Below are 20628 nucleotides of genomic sequence, written 5' to 3'. Positions count from 1 at the left end.
TAAACACTGGTTTGGAAACAGAGTAGTGGATGAATGGAACAAGTTACCAAATATCATCATTAACTCGAATACGCTGGATAGCTTCAAACATAGGTTGGATGCTCATATGAGCAATAGGGGTTGGGTGTAAACGGGACTGCCCAGTATGGGCCAATAGGCCCGCTGCAGTTTCCTCCCTTCTTATTTTCTTATAACACCATCTGTGAGGGAATTACTGCACCATGTCAGGTCCCTCATAACACCATATGTGAGGGATTACTACGCCACATGAGGTCACCTCATAACACCATCTGTGAGGGAATTATTGCACCACGTCAGGTCCCTCAAAACACCATATGTGAGGGAGTTACTATACTATGTGTTTGCTGTTCAACACCTCAGCGCACAAGACCTGTGTCACCTCCACTGTAAACATTCATCTGTATGTTCACTGTATTATTATTATTATTACACACACACAAAAGGTGACCAGGTATTAGACATAGTTGCGTTAGTGTGGAGCTGTTCGTGTGTCTAACAGGGTGTACAATGAGACGCTATTGAAAAAACTCGCTCATGCAGGAACACATTGTCAGTCAGTCAGTCAGTCAGAAAAAAGCGACCATTAGGCTGATTGATGCCATTAGTTAATTAATGAAGTAGATTGGTAGAAAGGAAGTGAAATGGGGGGACCTTTCTACCCCCGAGAGAAACAACTGGAAGAAGGAAAATACATAAATAATTACAATAATACCTTAGTAAAGAAAATGGAAGAAGGGAAATGCAGCAACAAACAGAACAGAAGAGAAATTTTAATAGAAGACGCGTAGTAGAGTAGAAATGAAATATAAGTATTTTTATTACAGTAAGTAACAGGAGGAGGAGTATGTTGCAGACGGCAGATGATAAAAGCGGAAGTTGGTTAATAGAGGTGAGGTGACATCACCTTCCTCCTTACTGACATGTGCCTCCACCTCCTGCTGTTGCGGCGTAGTTAGGTTCCTGGAGGTGCACGTGCAAGCACTTCCTCCTTTCCATTGGCGGCGCATATAGCACACTCCCTGTACGTTGAGAAACACAGTGATGCGAACAAACGTAGACACACACACACACACACACACACACACACACACACATACTCTCTCTCTCTCTCATATATAGATATACTTGTATATGCACATACATACAGTATACAGTATATACACACATCTCATAAACATACACGCAACCACAAACCATATACTGTATACACACCATCTTCTCGTATACTTGCACATACGTCTACGAATCATACACACATGTTTACATAACACATCATCCGTGCACGTAAACACACATACAGTATATAGATATACATAAAGGCAATCATTCTACATAAATACATACACATCAGTATAACCATAACTATACACATCATATACACGCATACATTATACACACACACACACACACACACACACACACACACACACACACACACACAGTCGTTTGCCGTATGTAACAGTACCAGCCGACCGCCTTCACCCACCCACCTTCCTCTTACCACGTCGCGCTGGTGGGGTGGTGGGCGGAGCTGTGGATCTACGCTCTTCTTGTTTCCGCCTCACATGTAATAATTAAGGTGAATGTAAGAAGCTACGCTGCGTCTCAGCCACGCCACCTGACCGGACGTGCTGCATCTGCTTCTGTGTCAAGGTGGGTGGGTGGGTGGGGGTGTGTGTGCTGTGGGTGAGTTAAGGTGGTGGGTGGGTGAGTTAGGGTGGTGGGTGGGTGAGTAAGTTGGGTGGATGAGGATGGTGTGTATCTGCGGGTGGATGAGTATTGTGTGTGTGGTGTGTGGGTGGATGGGTACGGGTGTGTGTGTGTGTGGTGTGTGTGTGTGTGTGTGTGTGGAGGGGGAGGTGGGCAGCTGCAACAAGACGGTGGAAATGTTGGTGTAAATCCCAAGAGGAAGACTGTGTTGTGTGGCGGAGGTGGTGCAACACTGGTGAGCGTCCCAGACATATTGTGGGCAGATGCTGACTGCTGGCACCTATTGCGGGTCTGTAAACACACACACACACACACACACACACACACACACACACACTCTCTCTCCATGATAAGCGCACTCATTTACTCAATCAATCACTCACTGCCATACACGATCACTCTGGCTGCTCCACTACACACTACGGCCCGTTCACCACAACAACCAATACCATTATACACTATCTGGTACACCTCGAGGGTGAGAGTGAATAAACCGAAAGGACTTGAGTTACTTGTATCGTCCTCTGAGGAATAGTTCAACACGACCATCGTTTTCTATACAGCGTTTACGACTTTACACTGAGCGAAGGGTTGGTCAATCTGTACAAGTATGTCGTCAGGCCCTTTTGTGTCGTGATCTTCCGCTGGGTTTAACTGTCAGTCGAGGTGTCATCATTAGGTCCTGAGGGTAGACGACCATGGCCCCCACACTTAAAAAAAATACTTTCCGGGCTGTCTTTACCAATTAATCCCCCCCCCCCCCTGTTGTGTCTCTCTCCGGGAACCACAGTTTTATTTTTATTCATTCATCGTAGTCTCTTCCTTCCCCTGGCCCTCTAGTGCTCAGATTTGCCCATTAATATCTGGTGCGAGCCGGCTAGGTGCTACACACACACACACACACACACACACATTCAGAGGTTTTGTACAGCTGGATGTCATCTTGATTTGCTTGCAGTGGTTTGTCCAGTCGTCTCCTGAATGTAAACTCGATCGGGGACGTGTCCAGTGTCCAGTATAGATACACTGGTGGTTCAGTATAGGTTCATTTAGGTCCGATAAAGGTTCACTAGGGGCCAGTAGAGGTTCAATCAACTTGTCCTCCTAGAAATTTCAAGATCCACCTTAGTCCCTTAATCCGGTGAGGGAGGAGGTAGAGGTAGAGGAGGAGGAGGAGCAGAAGGGAGAGGAGGTAGAGGAAGAGAGGTGGAAAAGGGAGAGAGGAAGAAGGGGGGGGGAGGAGGAGAAGGGGAGGGGAGGAGGGAGGAGGAGGAAGGAGGAGGAGGAGAAGAAGGGAGGGAGGGTAGAGGAAGAGGAGGGAGGAAAAGGGGATGAGAGGAAGAGAAGGGGAAGAGGAGGAGAAGGGGGAGGAGGAGGGGGAGGAGGAGGAGAAGGGGAGGAGGAGAAGGTGGGAGGAGGTAGAAGAGGAGGAGGAGGAGGAGAAGAAGAAGTTGGAGGACCACCTAGTCTTTCGTAAAGTGGAGGAGGTGAGGCAGGATGACAGATGGTTCACAGATGGTGGCGGTGGTCACCAGCTGCCGCACCACATCCAGGGGTCTCCCAGGGGCCAAAATAACCAGCTGTCGTGACGCCTTCTCCTCCATGACCAAGGCTCCCCCTCCCCCCCCCCTCCACTTTCCCTGGCTGGTTCTTCCTTTCAGCTGGTGTGTCATTCTGCCTCGTGTCATCCTCCACTTACCTTACCTTTCATTTCCTTTCCTTTCCTTTCCTTTTCTTTTCCTTTCCTTTCCTTTCCTTTCTTTTCCTTTCCTTTCCTTTCCTTTCCTTGTCCCTCATTGACTTATTTCTTCCTTGTTTGCCCTCTACAAGCTAAGATTACATTGTAGGTACGTCCCCTGCCCTGCCCTGCCCTGCCCTGCCCTGCCCTGGAATTAGATATGATAAAATAGAATTAAAATAAACAATTAGCTGCACTTGTCTGTTATAGTTACTTCGGGTTATTTATGTTAATAAGAGCCGTGGGTGTGCTTGTCCGTCACCTCTACAGGAGACGTGGTGTAGAAAGACTTAAAAGATTGGACTTGATAAAATAGTTCAAAGAAATTTATGAAGATGTGAGACGAGAGGTACGCAAGCTATGATTAAGGCTTTGTAAACTGAAGCATTGAAACTTAAGTTGTAGTAAATAAATGAAGATAGAAAATAAAGGTTAATGAATCGAGTTATGGCTTTATTATATCAAAGAGTTTCGCGAGTATTTACAATGAAAAATAAACAGGAAATATACAGCTTAAGTTGATAATATAACCGGGTGATTATATCAATAAATTGTGCACTTAATAGATTCAGAGAACTGTATACTGTGAGAAGTAAATAACTGGATGGAATTGGTTCATATTTGCAGTTATCGAGACAGGAGGCACCAGAACTTTGTGTAGGGCAGGGAGGGGGGAACTCAACAAAGGCCACAGACTTGCTTGGAAAAAAAAAAGAAAACACAACTGCGGATATAGACCTTGAGAAAAATTCCTAGGAAGACGGAGAGGGAGGGAAGTGGAACAGCTGTAGACGGGGGAGACAGATGCCGTCCCGTCACCACACACACACACACACACACACACACACATATACACACACATACATACACACACACACCTGGCTGATGAAAACACACAGCTGCGACTCTCACATGGAAACAAGACGATCGTACACACACACACAGACACAGACACACACAAAGCTATCACGTAAAGACACACACGCACACACACACACATACATAAACAAATGTAAAAAAAAAAAAATTACAGATAAGGTTCCCGGTCAGAGAAAGATGACCTCATTAGATAGTGGAAGATTTATCCCTTAATGGTCATCATCATTGAATAGAAAGACGTAAAAGGTTAAAATATTGCCTCAAGTCTTAACAGTATATAAAAATACATAAACGCTGGCCTCACAATGACCTTCCCTTCCCCCCCCCCCGAAGTGTTAACAGTCTGACACAAACCAGGCTGACACAATAAGTCTGACACAATAAGTCTGACACCAATAACAGTCTGGTACATTAACAGCCTGACACAATAACAGTCTGACACAATAACAGTCTGGTACATTAACAGTCTGACACAATAACCGTGTGACACAATAACAGTCTAACACAATAACAGTCTGACACATTAACAGTCTGACACATTAACAGTCTGACACAAAAACAGTCTGGTACATTAATAGTCTGACACAACAGTCAATAACAGTGTCACAATAAGTCTGACACATTAACAGTCTGTCACAATAACAGTTTGACACAATAACAGTCTAACACAATAACAGTCTGACACATTAACAGTCTGACACATTAACAGTCTGACACATTAACAGTCTGACACAAAAACAGTCTGACTCAATAACAGTTTGACACAGTGGCTTCCTGAGTAAGGTGAGATGTTCTAAGTCATTACTCTTGTCAGGTGTGTGTGTGTGTGTGTGTGTGTGTGTGTGTGTGTGTGTGTGTGTGTGTGTGTGTGTGTGTGGGTGGATCAGTCCTGTGCTTTGAAGGGAAGAATCTTAATGACAATAAGATTCCCAGTTTTATGGAGGTAAATTAAGCTGTTTGTTTGTATGTTTGTTTAATTTTTCATGATAGGATAGAGGTGATGTTGATAAGGTTTGTTTATTGCGTCATTGCGTCCAATATTGCGTCATTGTGTCAACTATTGCGTCATTGCGTCAATTAGTGCGTTATTGCGTCAATTAGCGCGTTATTGTGTCCATTATTGCGTTATTGCGTCAATTTTTGCGTTATTGCGTCAATTATTGCGTTATTGTGTCTATCATTGCGTCAGTGTGGTGTCCATGGGCGTAATCACAGGACCGATGAAGGAGATGGGAAAGTCATATAAGGAGTTTTAGAAAGATACATTCGGCTGATGATGATACACAGGTAGACACATACATGTATATACATACAGTATACTTAACCACTTGCTATAACACACGACGTATACAGCAACCTTGTCGTCTGCCGCTCTTCGCCTGCTCCTTCTCTCTCCATTTCTAACCTAAATATTGAAATAACTAAATAACTATACCCCGTGTGTATCACCAAACCTAACCTAACCATCTGGCGGTTAGGTTAGGTTAGGGAGAGTATAAATAGACGCTGCGGACGCCAATTCGGTTTTGGGGGATATACAAAAATTCAGACTTTCGAGTTTTAATTCGTGATCTGTGGAGCTGAGGTCATAATCGGAAGTTATAGGTTGAGGTCTGCAGACGCTTGAAAAAAAAAAGTCTGAACTGAAGATATATGTCCATGGATGTGTAGGAGAGAGACGTATGAACATGTCAGTTGTGGGTGTTGACGTAAAGTGGGAGGAGGAATGACGTCTGAACCACCTAAGAGATAAGAAACATTAGGGCGCTTTGGATGCTCTAGGATTGACGTATAAAGATCAGGGAGTTAAGCTTTAGGTATTTCGTTTAAAGATTTAAATAGTTTAGGATGCTGTAGGATATACGTTTAAAAACAAAGGATATAGGATGCCCAAGGGTAGACGCCTGGAGATATAGGAGACAGGATGCTCTAGGGGTGAGCCTTGAAGAGGAGGATATTGTAGGAGGTTGAGGTTATAGATCTGATGTGTGAAGACTAGAATGGCGTGTGTATCGTGAGCAGTGTGGTAGGATATTACAAGGATGGGGAAGGACGTTGTAGCCAGCCAGACGGGCGGGAGGGCGGGCTGACGCGGCAGTCGGGACGGCGGGCGGGGAACGCAAGCAAGAAGTCACCTAGACGGGCCTTTGTATCCCCGTGAGAAGTACCAGATAAGGACCAGGGTAGAGCCTTTGAGCAGCCAGGGAGGTGGTCCGGGGGTGTTACTCAGAGGGAGAGTGTGTCACACGGGGAGATGAAGGGAGGGAGTGGCCGGGAGAGTCACATAGGGAGAGGGAAGGAGAGAGGGATATTTAAGAGCTATGACAGGGAGAGGGAGAGAGGGAGGAACATATGATTAAAGGTGTTACACATGGAGAAGGAAGGGAGAGGTTGGGAGTGCTAGACTAGATGGAATGGAAAAAGGGGCGGCGGGAGGGAAAGAAGGGAGTTTAGAGGGATCATACAGGGAGAAGTGAGGAAGTAAGAAGTCGTGAACATTACTTGTGGAGGGAGGATGTTGAGGGGAGTTACCTAGGGACAGGGAGGAAGGGAGGGAGGATGTTGAGGGGAGTTACCAAGGGACAGGGAGGAAGGGAGGGAGGATGTTGAGGGGAGTTACCTAGGGACAGGGAGGAAGGGAGGGAGGATAAGGTGGAGAGAGAAAAGCGAGGGGTGACACACAAGGGGTCTTGGCCAACCTCTGAGAACAGAAGAGACGAAACTCGGGAGGAGGGAGACAGGGAGGGTGGCGAACGAGGGCTGGCGGGGCGGGTAGCGTGAGGAGGGGAGGAGAGGGGGACCGGCGGGGAGTGATATCTTGTCTATCTAACCACAGTGATCGTGCAGCGGTAGACGGATCATAACTCGCCTATCCAGTAATGCTCTTTTTTTTATTCACCCTCAGTAAGCGTTGCGGTCGTAAATACGTCACGTCATGTTGTGCCCCGAGGACCCGTCACTCTCGTTTAACGATCTCCTGTCATTATCACAAACTGTGCAGCAGGCATGATAATCTCTCTTGTTACTCTGTTCATCATACCGTCACCCAACTCCCATCAAAACTCTTCTAAACATCACTTTTACTCTTATTTGTGAGGTCAGTGCCGCCTTTAATTAGATATATGCAAATTGTAACGTTTGGTACTATGAGAGACTTGTGCCAACATCTCTCGCAGGGAAGGCAACTTTGTCTGTACGTATATCCAGCTCTTCGTCCGCTTCTCTGACGTTACTGTACTCCTTAGCGCTCTGGCCATAGTTGCCTTGTAACACACGTTCAAGACTCTGTAGTTGAACATGACTCAACTCACAAACTCTTGTGGAATCACCACATGCATTTCTTCTCCTTATTTGTTTAGCTTCTCCTCGTCTCACCTAATCGGTTTGTATCTCTCAGGTCGGCCCTCACACGGAACACTACTGCCACATTTGGAGTCGTGTATGCCAGTCCCTTGTGGCCACACACCGACAAAATGCAGGGTAGAACCACATGCCTTATCAGCAACCGACTCTCACCCCCCTCCTCCTTATCCGAGGATCAGTAACCCTCCCTTCATTATTCTCCAGCTACCTCCCTGGTCACAAGTCTCATAATGTTGAAGCCACTATCTCTCTGCTTCAACCAAGGACTTACTCTCCACCATAGGGTATACACATCACATGTACAGTACCTCAAAAATGTTTTTTGTCCACTCTCTGTGTGAAACATAATGAGACCAGTGGTGATAGATATTGGGGTATACGTTTACTGTACTTTGGTATATAGATTAACATAAGTAATGCAATGTGTATTTATTTCGGCATAATTAATATGATGTTCTGTTACCAAATGTAGTAGGATCAGTATGCCACAGAGCCACACATACCAACCCTCCCGGGACACAGAGCCACACATACCAACCCTCCCGGGACACAGAGCCACACATACCAACCCTCCCGGGACACAGAGCCACACATGCCAACCCTCCCGGGACACAGGGCACACACCCTCCTGGGACACAGAGCCACACATACAATCCTCACATACCACCCTCTTGGGACACAGGCACACATACCAACCCTCCCGGGACACAGAGCCACACATATCAACCCTCCTGGGACACAGGCAACCCTCCCGCGACACAGGCACCCCTCCCGGGACATCACAAGTTGCATGTAGCATTGGGGAAGTGTCATCGGACCCATCCTGGCAGATACTTTTTTGAGATAGTTATAGGTCAGCGTTGCATGCAAAGATGGTGCCATCTTAACAGGCCTCATTAGGAGTGGGCCCCAATCTTAACAGACCTCATTAGGAGTGGGCTCCAATCTTAACAGGCCTCCTTAGGAGTGGGCCCCAATCTTAACAGGCCTCATTAGGAGTGGGCCCCAATCTTAACAGGCCTCATTAGGAGTGGGCCCCAATCTTAACAGGCCTCATTAGGAGTGGGCCCCAATCTTAACAGGCCTCATTAGGAGTGGGCCCCAATCTTAACAACCTCATTAGGAGTGGGCCCCAATCTTAACAGGCCTCATTAGGAGTGGGCCCAATCTTAACAGACCTCATTAGAGTTAATCTTAACAGGCCTCATTAGGAGTGGGCCCCAATCTTAACAGACCTCATTAGGAGTGGGCCCCAATCTTAACAGGCCTCTGGGAGTGGGCCCCAATCTTAACAGACCTCATTAGGGTGGGCCCCAATCTTAACAGACCTCAGTGGGCCTCAGGCCTCATTAGGAGTGGGCCCCAATCTTAACAGGCCTCATTAGGAGTGGGCCCCAATCTTAACAGGCCTCATTAGGAGTGGGCCCCAATCTTAACAGGCCTCATTAGGAGTGGGCCCCAATCTTAACAGGCCTCATTAGGAGTGGGCCCCAATCTTAACAGTTGGGTTGGGTTAATTAGAATTAGGGTCCATATTGACCTAAGACTATCACTGAGGTCAGTACCCGTCACTTACTACCACTGAAGACGCTTCTCGTAAAGAACCCCTCGTTTACAACCTTACTCCATAACTGTGCTTTAATTGTGTTTATGGAGAGAGAGAGAGAGAGAGAGAGAGAGAGAGAGAGAGAGAGAGATGTAAGTGGTGGGAGAGGCGCTGACTTGCCACCACCACCTTGTTACTGTCTGTTTTAATGGCCTTCAGTTGCTTGTTGATGCCGGAGTCTAATTGGCTTTCGGGCTGGTGAGCAGTGAGGGTGACAGGATCCTGGTCTGGAGGTTAAAGTTAACAGGTGGATGAGTTAACAGGCGAGTTGGTGGATGAATTGACAGGTAGTGAATTGATTGATGAGTTAAAAGGTAGGATGGTGGATGAGATGACAGGTGGATTGGTGGATGAGTTGACAGGTGGATTAATTTTGAAGTTAACAAGAGGATTGATGGATGAGTTCAAAATGGATGGGTTGATGGGGGAATGAATGGATTGATAATGAATAAATGGATGAAACAAATGAAGTGGTTGCTGGGGTGAATGGATTAATGTGTGACTTGTTTGATGAATGGATGAACAGCCAAGTAGGTGGATTGATAGGTGAATTTAGTTAGAAGCTGATGAAGGGTGAAGGAAGTGATGAATGGATGGATTTGGTTGATAAATTTAGATGGGGTTTACACTAGATTGACAAGATGGATAAATTGATGAATGGAGGGGAGATTTACGGTAGGTTTATTTAATGGATTGATGGGAGAGGAACTAGAGGTTTATCCTTTTCCACTCGATATGATTCTCCTTCAGCGACTTCACCAGTATATTATGCTCCGGAAGGTGTATACTGTATAGTCTCCCCCATCTTCGCCTTCTTCAGTAGGTCTTTCTAGTATTTAGTATATCAGTACCATTTTATTTTCATTTCTGATTTTATGGTTAAGTTGTCTTGTTATTTTCTTTTTTTATATTTCCAGTATTTTCATTCCCTTGTCTCTCCTTCATCTGTTTTCCTTCCTCGGTATAACGTTTCTCACTTCGGATAACCTCTCACCTCTTCTGGTCTCTACTGCAAATATCTACGTCTCTGTTTGATGTTTTTTAATTTGTCACATCTGCCATAGCACCTTCAGTTACCTGTATGAATACTAAACTAAATAAAAATAATAATAATAAATTACTTAGTCCCCTGTTCCCTCATCATAGATTTTAGTGGATGATTTGTTTTTCTTTGTTTTTCTTTGTTTTTCTTTGTTTTTATTTGTTTCCATTAGGCGAACCAGGTCCTTGTACAGCCTTTTGAAGTCTCCTGCATTTAAATAAGTAAATTGTATACGTCAGACCACACTCATCTAGTCCGCCTTGTTGACTTTATCGTTTATATGATCTTTAAAACGTCAATAGATTCTCAGCAGCTATACTACAACACACCCAGCAGGTACCTCCCTCTCCTCCTCGGTGATCTTCAACTGGATTACCTTATCTTCATCCTTCGTATAATGATTTCTATGGATAACCTTATCTAAAGAGTCCGTTTAGAATTTTTTTTCATGTTGTTGTTTATCTGATTATATTGGTGGGAGAATCCTTGAAGCGTTAGCATTGATTTGTACTTCTGAAGACACAGTCACGTTGGTCATTGAAGTATACGACTGGCGAACCTCCCACACATTACACTCTTGTGGGATGCTGGTGAACACTGCGGCCCCGTTACACCACAGTCCATCTTACAATTTTTATTTTCTCATTAAGAATACAGATGAAATTCAATTTTTTTTTTAATATCGTTACTGTTGAGTCGACGAGTACTACAAGTAAACACCGATGCGGAATCATACTGAATTCGTTCGTGGAATCTATGACATACATACATACATACATACATACATACATACATACATACATACGATGATAATGTTTCCCCTGTGTTTGAAGATCTCTGTTTGTGTCCAGTTTGTGACTACTTTACTTGACTGATTGTGTAGATGTTTGTCTCTCATAATGTTGGGGTCATTGTTTGTGAATTTATATCATAGTAATGTCTGCATATAGGATACAGAATTGAAGTTGAGATATATTGTTTACGTAGATCACGTGTATTTGTTTAAGTTTTCAAAATCATTCTCTTCCTTTTATTGAGCTTAGATCAAGGGGGTGGGGGCTAAACTCACACTAAATCTTTACCTTGGTAGTTTATGTATGATGGTTAGAACAGCTTTGGCCATCTTATCTACAGTCGATATTTTTTTTTCTTTTTATATATTATGCAAGAAATATTCTCAGTCTCCTCAAAATACCAACCTTACTTCTGAACATTGCCTCACCCAGCGATTAACTTGTCCATAGACATCACCAACGACAAAACCCCAAATGCCTGACCCGTCAAAGACCGAAGAAGCAGAACTCCGGTAATGGTGGTATAGGGAGGGAGGGCTGGGATGGACGGGGCCAGAAGTGTCCACTCTATGTCGTGAAGTCAACTCTTTTGCCTTCCTCTCTTGGTCACTTCCATTCATGGGGCGCCTTGTGTTGTCACCCCACCCCACCCCCTCCCCCCACCCCGCACATTCATGTTTGTATTTTGTATTCAAGAAGGGTTTGTAAAGCGCCACCCGTGGTCACTATTTACTGGCAGCAAGCAGGAGAGCCTGGACGATGGTCACCAATTTGGCCGCCTTGTGGCTACTCTTCTCCAGCCGGCCATTACTCAAGTCCTCTCTATTGATGGCCTTCTTCTTGCTGAGGGTGTGTTGACGTGTGTGTGTGTGTGTTTCTCTCACATATCCCTTATCTTCCCACTCACCCTCTACTCCCTTATCTTCCCACTCACCTCTCTCTCTTCCCACTTCTACTCCCTTATCTTCCCACTCACACTTCTCTCCCCTTATCTTCCCACTCACCCTACTCCCCTTATCTTCCCACTCACACTTCCTCTATCTTCCCCTCACCTCTCTACTCCCTTATCTTCCCTCACCTCTCTCTCCTTATCTTCCCCTCACCTCTCTACTCCCCTTATCTTCCCCTCACACCTCTACTCCCTTATCTTCCCTCACCTCTCTACTTCCCTCTCTACTCCCCTTATCTTCCCTCCTCTCTACTCCCTCTTCCTCACCTCTCTACTCTTCTTCCCACTCACCTCTCATCTTCCCCTCTACTCCCTTATCTTCCCTCACCCCTCTCTCCTTATCTTCCCTCCTCCTCCCTTATCTTCCCACTCACCTCTCTCCTTATCTTCCCTCACCCCTCTCTTATCTTCCCTCCTCTCTACCTCCTTACTTCCCTCTCTACTCCTTATCTTCCCTCACCCTCTATCTTCCCACTCATCTTCCCCCTCTCTACTCCCTTTCTTCCCACTCACCTCTCTACTCCCTTATCTTCCCCTCACCCCTCTACTCCCCTTATCTTCCCTCACCCCTCCTACTTCCCTTATCTTCCCTCACCCTCTACTCCCTTATCTTCCCACTCACACCTCTACTCCCCTTATCTTCCCTCACCCCTCTACTCCCCTTATCTTCCCTCACTCCCCTCTCTCCCTTATCTTCCCTCACCCTCTACTCCCCTTATCTTCCCACTCACCCCTCTACTCCCTTATCTTCCCCTCACCCTTCTCCTCCCTTATCTTCCCACTCTACATCTACTCTCCTCCCTTATCTTCCTCACTTCTACCTCCTCTACCCTACCTCCCCTTATCTTCCCCTCACCCTCTACCTCCCTTATCTTCCCTCACCCCTCTCCCCTTATCTTCCCCTCACTCTCTTATCTTCCCCTCACACCTCCTACCTCCCCTTATCTTCCCACTCACTCTCTCCCTTATCTTCCCTCACTCTACTCCCCTTATCTTCCCCTCACACCTCTCTCTCCCCTCCTCTACCTCCCCCCTATTCCCTCTTTTATGCCTGTCTCTCCCCTTATATTTTCCCCTCTCTCCTCAAGTCCCCTCACATACACGTTACGTTCTGTTGTTTCGTCTTTGTTCCGTTCGTTTGGTTACGCTCCTCCCTCCAACCACACGTTCTCTTGCGCCTCTGTATCACTCGTCATGTTCCTGTACGATCACCGCGAAGTTCGGGTTTGTTCCTTCTCCACATTTTCACGTTCGTTCAAGTTCGTTTTTTGACGTCTTGTTCTCTCTCCGCCCTACGCTTCCACCCCCACCCCTGCTTCACCTCCCACCCTCTTTCACCCCCACCCCGCTTCACCCCCACCCCTGCTTCACCCCCAACCCTGCTTCACCCCCCACCCCTGCTTCACCCCACTTCTGCTTCACCCCCACCCCGCTTTCACCCCCACCCCGCTTCACCCCCCACCCCCGCTTCACTCCACTCCCACCCCGCTTCACCCCACTTGCCGTCAACCCCACTCTAGTGCCTCTCTCACTACTCATCTTCCCCACTTTCCCTCATACCCCTTACCTGCCCTCTCTCCTTCCCTCTCATTCTCGTCGCTCTCCAGATACCTCTCACCTGCCCTCTCCTTCCCTCTCATTCTCGCCGCCCTTCACATACCTCTCACCTGCCCTCTGAGCCACACACGGAAGAGCCTGGGTAATAAACCAGCAGGTAAATACATCTGGGAAAGCCAGGTATGACTGTAACACAAGAGGCAGGAGGCTGGCGCTTTAAAGTCCTCCATCAACACACACACACAGTCTCCCTCTCTGTTTATAACCATCCCCCTCCCTTACCCCCTACCTACTGCCCCAACCCCTTCCCTTACCCCCTACCCATCTTTCCACTCCCCATCTCTCTCCTGAAACAATCCCTCACCTCCTTCCCCTACCTCAACTCCCCACTGACGGTGGTAGGCAGGCCAAAACTAACAGGTGAGAGGAGACAATTGGTGCTGCCCCGAGAATTACTCCTCCTCTACCTGAGCCACCGCCGCCACGACCCGTACTAATGTGTTTTTGTCTCTCTCTCGACATGGCCACTCCCAGACATGGCCACTCCTAGACATGGCCACTCCTACACATGGACATTCCTCGACATGGCCATTCCTCGACATGGCCTTTCCCAAACATGGCCATTCCTCGACATGGCCACTCTCAGACATGACCATTCCTCGACACGGCCACTCTCAGACATGGCCATTCCTCGACATGGCTACTTCCAGTGATGTATAGTACAGAGGATCGCTTGGTGTCCCTGGCCCGTGTGTGTGTGTGTAATAATAATAATAATAATAATAATAATAATAATAATAATAATAATAATAATAATAAACGGTTTATTAATAGAGTTGCAGCCGGTGGCTGAAAATATACCGACTTACATTTGATTTAGACATAATGATATAATATGCATTGAATACATTTACAGGGCTGTACAGTACATAAACCAGGAGTTGTTTATTATTTTAACAATAGATGGGATGGTGCTGTTCTTATATCTATCGGTGCAGGCTCTTATGAGCTGTATTTTGTTGTAGTGGCGGACTGCGCGAGTTGGGTGGGGGGCTGCAGGTGGCAGGAGGTGGCGATGACGAGGGTGGTGCAGTAGTCCACTGCCAAACCTTTCCAGTGCTTGGTGGTGGAGGTCACTGAGGGATGGCATTTCCAAGGTGGAGAGAGCGTTGGTGTAGCCGGAGTATTCTGCGCCGAGCATGATTCTGCAGGCCCTTTTCTGTACCTTCTCTAGCTGACGTTGTTGGGTAGAGTTGAGAGAAGACGACCAGGCTGGTGACGCATATGTTAGTTTGGGGAGAATAAAGGCGTTGTAGATGGTCCTCAGCTCTGGCGTGGGTGTCCCAAGTGACCTAAGTCGTCGCAGCATGTAGAGACGGTACGAGGCTGCCTTGACTGTGTTATTTACATGGGCCTTCCAGTCCAGTTTGTTGTCTATAGTTACACCCAGGAGTTTGGCAGACTGCACCAGCTGGAGAGGATGGGCACCCACTGTGACTGCTGGGGCTTGCACTGGAGTGGTGGCGGTATTGATGTGCATGACTACGGTTTTGGTGTGGTTGATGGTGACCTTGTTCTCCGTAGTCCATGCCTGTAGCGTGTCCAGGGTGCCTTGTAGCGATGAGTAGTCCGGTGAGGTGTTGTCCACTGTAACCCCCACAGTGCAGTCATCCACGTACTTCCACCTGTGTGTGTGTGTGTGTGTGTGTGTGTGTGTGTGTAAAAGAGTGAATATGTGTGGTATACTAGTGTGGATGTGTGTATGTGTACGTATGGAGGGTGTGAGTTTCGGTGTGTGCGGGTATGATTATGGGGTGGATGTGGGTATTCTAGATGTGAGGGTGAATATGCCGCCCAGTGTAGTTCAAGGTGTGGATAGAGAGAACGGATGTGGATGTGAAGGATGGTGGAATTGTTTGTGCCCGCCAGCAATACACTTGAAACATACATACATACATACATACATACATACATACATACATACAGACATACATACATACATACATACATCCCACACCTTGCCATATCTTATTTCTCACACGTTTATCAGTAACAGTTCTATCCTTGCACACAAATACACTAATCTCTGAATGGTCTCATAATCTTACTGCTTCTTTTCTATCATGTTTGTCACTTAAAAGAGTTAGTTTCATTCATGGATTTCAGTTGCATTTTGGTGTTAAGTTGCTGTTACCACCTTCCCTCTCCCTGGTGCTTGCAGCTGAGAATGTACTTGCGGCCATTGTCAGTATAGTTAAGGTGGCGGTCCTCTCAACACACACCTCCTGCAGTTCATATGTTGTCTTCATCACACCCCACGCCCCCTCACACCACGACCCACTCTCTCTGCTCCCTTTCCTCCTCTTCACACACCCCCTGCTTCTACCCCTTGCTCCCTGCCCCTCTCCTTACACCCCTACTTCTACCCTTTGCCTAGACTTACTCTCCCTGCCCTTCCTCTCCCCTTCCTTCTTATTCCAGTCTCTCCCTCCCCCCCCGATTTCTCACCAGAACCCCTCCTCCCTTGGGCCTCTCCTCATAACCTTACCTCACTCCTTGTCTTGTGCTCCCCTCTCGCTGTCCCCCTCGTCTCAGGAAGGCGACAGGTGAGGGGGAACAAAAGATGCGGTAGGAGGGCTCGTCGCAGCTGTCACGGTCCCGAGATACATGGTGCTGGTAGTGGTGATGACGACGTTGTTGTTACTGGTGATGTTACGTTACGTTACGTTTAGGTTAGGTTCAGGTACCTTCAGTTAAATGAGATCTAAGAGTCATTATATTCTGTTTGCATTGCTCGTGAACAGTCAGATCCAATTTTATTCTTTATAGTATATTTGGATTGGGTTAGGTTAGGTAAAGTTAGGTTGGGTTAGGTTAGGTGAAGTTGGGTTGGGTTAGGTCAAGTTAGGTTGGGTTAGGTTAGGTGAAGTTGGGTTGGGTTAGGTCAAGTTAGGTTGAGTTGGGTTGGGTTAGATCAGGTCTTGATATACTAACACTGTATTTTTAATGTTACTGGCTATTAGGTTTACTCTTAGCTATAAAACTCACAAGAAGTAAATAATATACTAAGGAAAGATTACTTACTATCTGACCGTAAACAGTGATTCTCTTCTGGTCACTTTTAGAGGATCCAGGAAAATGTGTAGCGGTGGTGGTCGACATCCATGGAATTATAATCGCATCGCTGTTATTCTTCAAGTTAGATTAAGGAATGCACCTAGTTCCACTTCTAGGTCATGTCAAGTGTTTAAAGGTGACACGTTGCGATGTTCGGTAGCTATTTGTTCGTAATTAATAAAGATGTTTATAGATTGTATCCATGTCAACTTAATCTACTCATAACTTCCCCACTGTAATACATTCTCCAGAATTATTAACTCAAGAATTTCTATGTATGGCATTATGATATTTTCTTTTGATTATCACGAACGGGTTTGAGTGCATTGTTAACTCAAATAGAAAGTTGCTTATGCACTGATGACGTGTTGATGGTCTTCCTTCTTGTACCCAATCATCATCATGTTTCTTGTTTTCTCTCTTTTTACCTCTTCCTCATTCTCATTCATTTTCATCGTTCATTACCTTCGTCCTTACTCTGAATATTTTCCACTTTTCCTTCCTTTCGCTTCTCTTTCCTCCTGCTCTTTCTCCATGTCCAACATCAATACTTGCCTCACCCACGTCTCATTTGTCACCTCTCTCTCGCTCACCACTGCACTAAGCTCGCACGCACGCACGCACTCACTCACGCACGCACGTATGTATGCACCCACATTTCTCCATATTCTTTAAGTAGTTTCTTTTGTCTTTTCTGAGACTGTTTTCATTTTTGTCGAGTTTGACCATATGTCGGCAGTGTACCTCTGATGGGTGTTCCCGCACCGTAATGGCATAGGTTAAGTAAACATTGTTATATTTTTCATTTCGTACCATGGCTGTGGCCCCGATATATATGTACAGTATATTAGTAAAATTTTTCGTCCCATGAAAACATTATATTTATCTAAACTAAGAATGAGTAGACGACCTCTACAGTCAACATTTTTTAAAGAGTAATAACAGATCCTCATTAAATTCCAGAACTGTGGCAGTGAACTAACAAGTATACAGCAGGCCCTCCTCCCCCCCTCGCCCCTCCCTACCCTCCCCCCCACACAAACCCTACATGAAAACACATAAGAATTAATGTCTTAGTTAAATTATTTTACGAATTATATAAACATTAAAAGGTTCAGGTTGTCCAACATGGATGAAAATAAAATAACCATTTATTCATTGTATTACAAAACTTTAATCTTAAGCACTAGACAAAATAAATGTTGGTTTAAGTTTTAGGGAACTTGGACTTTACCAGCATAGACTTGGCAGACACAACCCCTACAATGGGAATAAGGAGTGTTGTTGTAACAGTAGACGTGGTAGAGCGTCTTACAGGTGCCCAGCCTTTGTGAACCACAATTTGTGCAGCTAGGTGAACACTTTATTTGCTGTAGTTGAATGAAAGATCCGTTCCCAGTTGGAAGACGCAGTATCCCAGTCGCGATCATCGGACACTGCAGTGCTCGGTTTCCGTCATGAAAATCAACGTCTCCAATCTCAATCTCCGCTTGGACACAAAGGGCAGCCAGCAGACTAGTTCCCAGTGTGTAGGACTCCATGACTCCTTCCTTACTTGAACTCCGGCAACCTGAAAGTATTAAGTATTAATTCTTACTTAAAGCAATAGTATGTTGTAAATAATCTCTCCTATTTAAAAAAAATCCTTACCCTCACACAAAAAATATGAGAGGTCATCCAAAAACTATATCTTGCGCCTGTGAGACCTCATTCTGATTAAGCAGTTCAATTCTGGTCACCGTACTACAAGTGGATCAGCATCAATGTTGGTAAAATGGTCGTCAACATGTTGGATAAAGATGCCCCACATTGCTGGAAAGAAAGGCGAAATAACCACACAGTTTACACCAGTCAGTTACCTGCCGAGACATGGTACCGACAGCGTGGATCTACTTTAGTCTACCTTGTCAATGGCATACGAGTACAAGACTACGGTATATTCTCTGTAGTATATTCTCCTTCTGTGGTGGATGTGGTTGTCGTGTTTGTGGTAGGTGTGGTGCCCAGGATGATGGTTATAATTTTTTGGTGGTAGTTGTGGTGTTGGGTCGTATTGGTTGTGGTAGTCGTCCAAGTGTCGTAGCTAGCTGTAGTGGTCGTATAAAGTCGTTTTCACTTTTGTCCCTTTCCAAACATCATTCTCACCTTCATACCTCTTCGTTGCACACTTCTCTTTCCTTTCATCCTTTCCTTCCTTCGACTTGTGTGTTTTCCTATAACTTCTATTTCCACCGAACGTTCATCTCTCTCTCTCCTAACGATCTATTTCAAGTGCTGCCTCTGTGTGTTTGTGTGTGTGTGTGTGTGTGTGTGTGTGTGTGTGTGTGTGTGTGTTACGTCCTGAGAGTGGCCAGGTGTAAGGACCACGTGGCTGCCAGCTGAGCCTCTGCCTGGGGAGCTGTGTGGTGGGGGTGTGGAGAGGGATGAGTGATGAATATGTGTGGAGGGAGGTAACTGAGAAGACCTTGGGTGGGGGGTACAAGTAAGAGGGAATGAGAGGGACGAGAGAGAGGGAAAGAAGGTGACAGCTCTGCTTAATAACATACTTTATTATACCTAACCTAACCTAACCTAACCTAACCTAATTTAACCTAACCTAACCTAACCTAACCTAACCTAACCTAACCTAACCTAACCTAATTTAACCTAACCTAACCTAACCTATCCTAACCTAACCTAACCAGTGTTTAATGGATGTGTTCATGTGTCTTTGGGAATCCAGGTTAGGTTAGTTTAGGTTTGGTTTGGTTGTTAGGTTAGGTCAGCTTAGGTTAGGTTAGGTTAGCTTAGGATAGGTTAGGTTAGGAGTGGTTTAGTTGTTAGGTTAGCTTAGGATAGGTTAGGTTTGGTTGTTAGGTTAGGAGTGGTTTAGTTGTTAGGTTAGCTTAGGATAGGTTTGGTTAGGTTTGGTTGTTAGGTTAGGAGTGGTTTAGTTGTTAGGTTAGCTTAGGATAGGTTAGGTTTGGTTAAGTTAGGTGTAAACAGAATTAAACAGTGTATTTATATTAAGATTATTATTATTTTGTTGTTGTTGTTGTTACTTTATGACGTATATACTGTAATTGGAGCAGTTACACTTGTCACTACCTAGGAAGCCATAACATGTTACCGGTTAATGATATACTCTATATTATAATATTAACAATCCTCTTTCTTGAATTATTTAAAGATATGTGTAAAGTATTATTTTTTGTTCTCGTAGGTTGATATTACACATAAATTCTACTTCTAATATCACCTTGAGTTATAGGGTGAGGGGTCATTCACCTGCCAAGAGTTAATTAGCATCCTGAAAGGTGAACTGTTACACTATTTGCTTTTTTTGTTCACATAACAGAAGGTTGAGACGTATGTTCATTTAATAACTTAAGTCTGAACAGCTACATGTATCAGCCAACATCATAGTTCTCACCTGAAGATTTTGTTAAGGAGTCTGACCGCTGTTGCTGCTGTTGTTAACGCTGTTTTGGTTACTGCTGATGTTGGCACTGCTGTTGGTTACTGATGATGTTGGCACTGCTGTTGCTGGCAGTGTCGGCGTGTTTAGTACAGTACAAGACAGAGTGGTGCCTTTCCCTGCCACTTAACATTCAAGAAGACACATGAATGAAGGAATATTTAGTGACGAGCATCAACAAAATTTACAATTGGTTGCTTCATTCACTGCCTTTGTTTATATTCTGCTCTCGCGGTTTTAGCAATTGTTTGTTTTGTTTTCTCATTAGTCAGCTTTTGTTTCTATTCTGTGCTCGCTTTTTTTCCTCTCAGCATTTTATTGTTACCGTGTTTTGTGTTTTGTGTTTTGTTTCATCATTATGAGTTGTTATTGTGTTTAGTATTATTGTTACCGCC

This window comes from Homarus americanus, unplaced genomic scaffold, assembly GCF_018991925.1.
Source record: "Homarus americanus isolate GMGI-L3 unplaced genomic scaffold, GMGI_Hamer_2.0 scaffold34427, whole genome shotgun sequence".
NCBI lineage: Eukaryota > Metazoa > Arthropoda > Malacostraca > Decapoda > Nephropidae > Homarus > Homarus americanus.
This window is presented reverse-complemented; position numbering follows the sequence as displayed.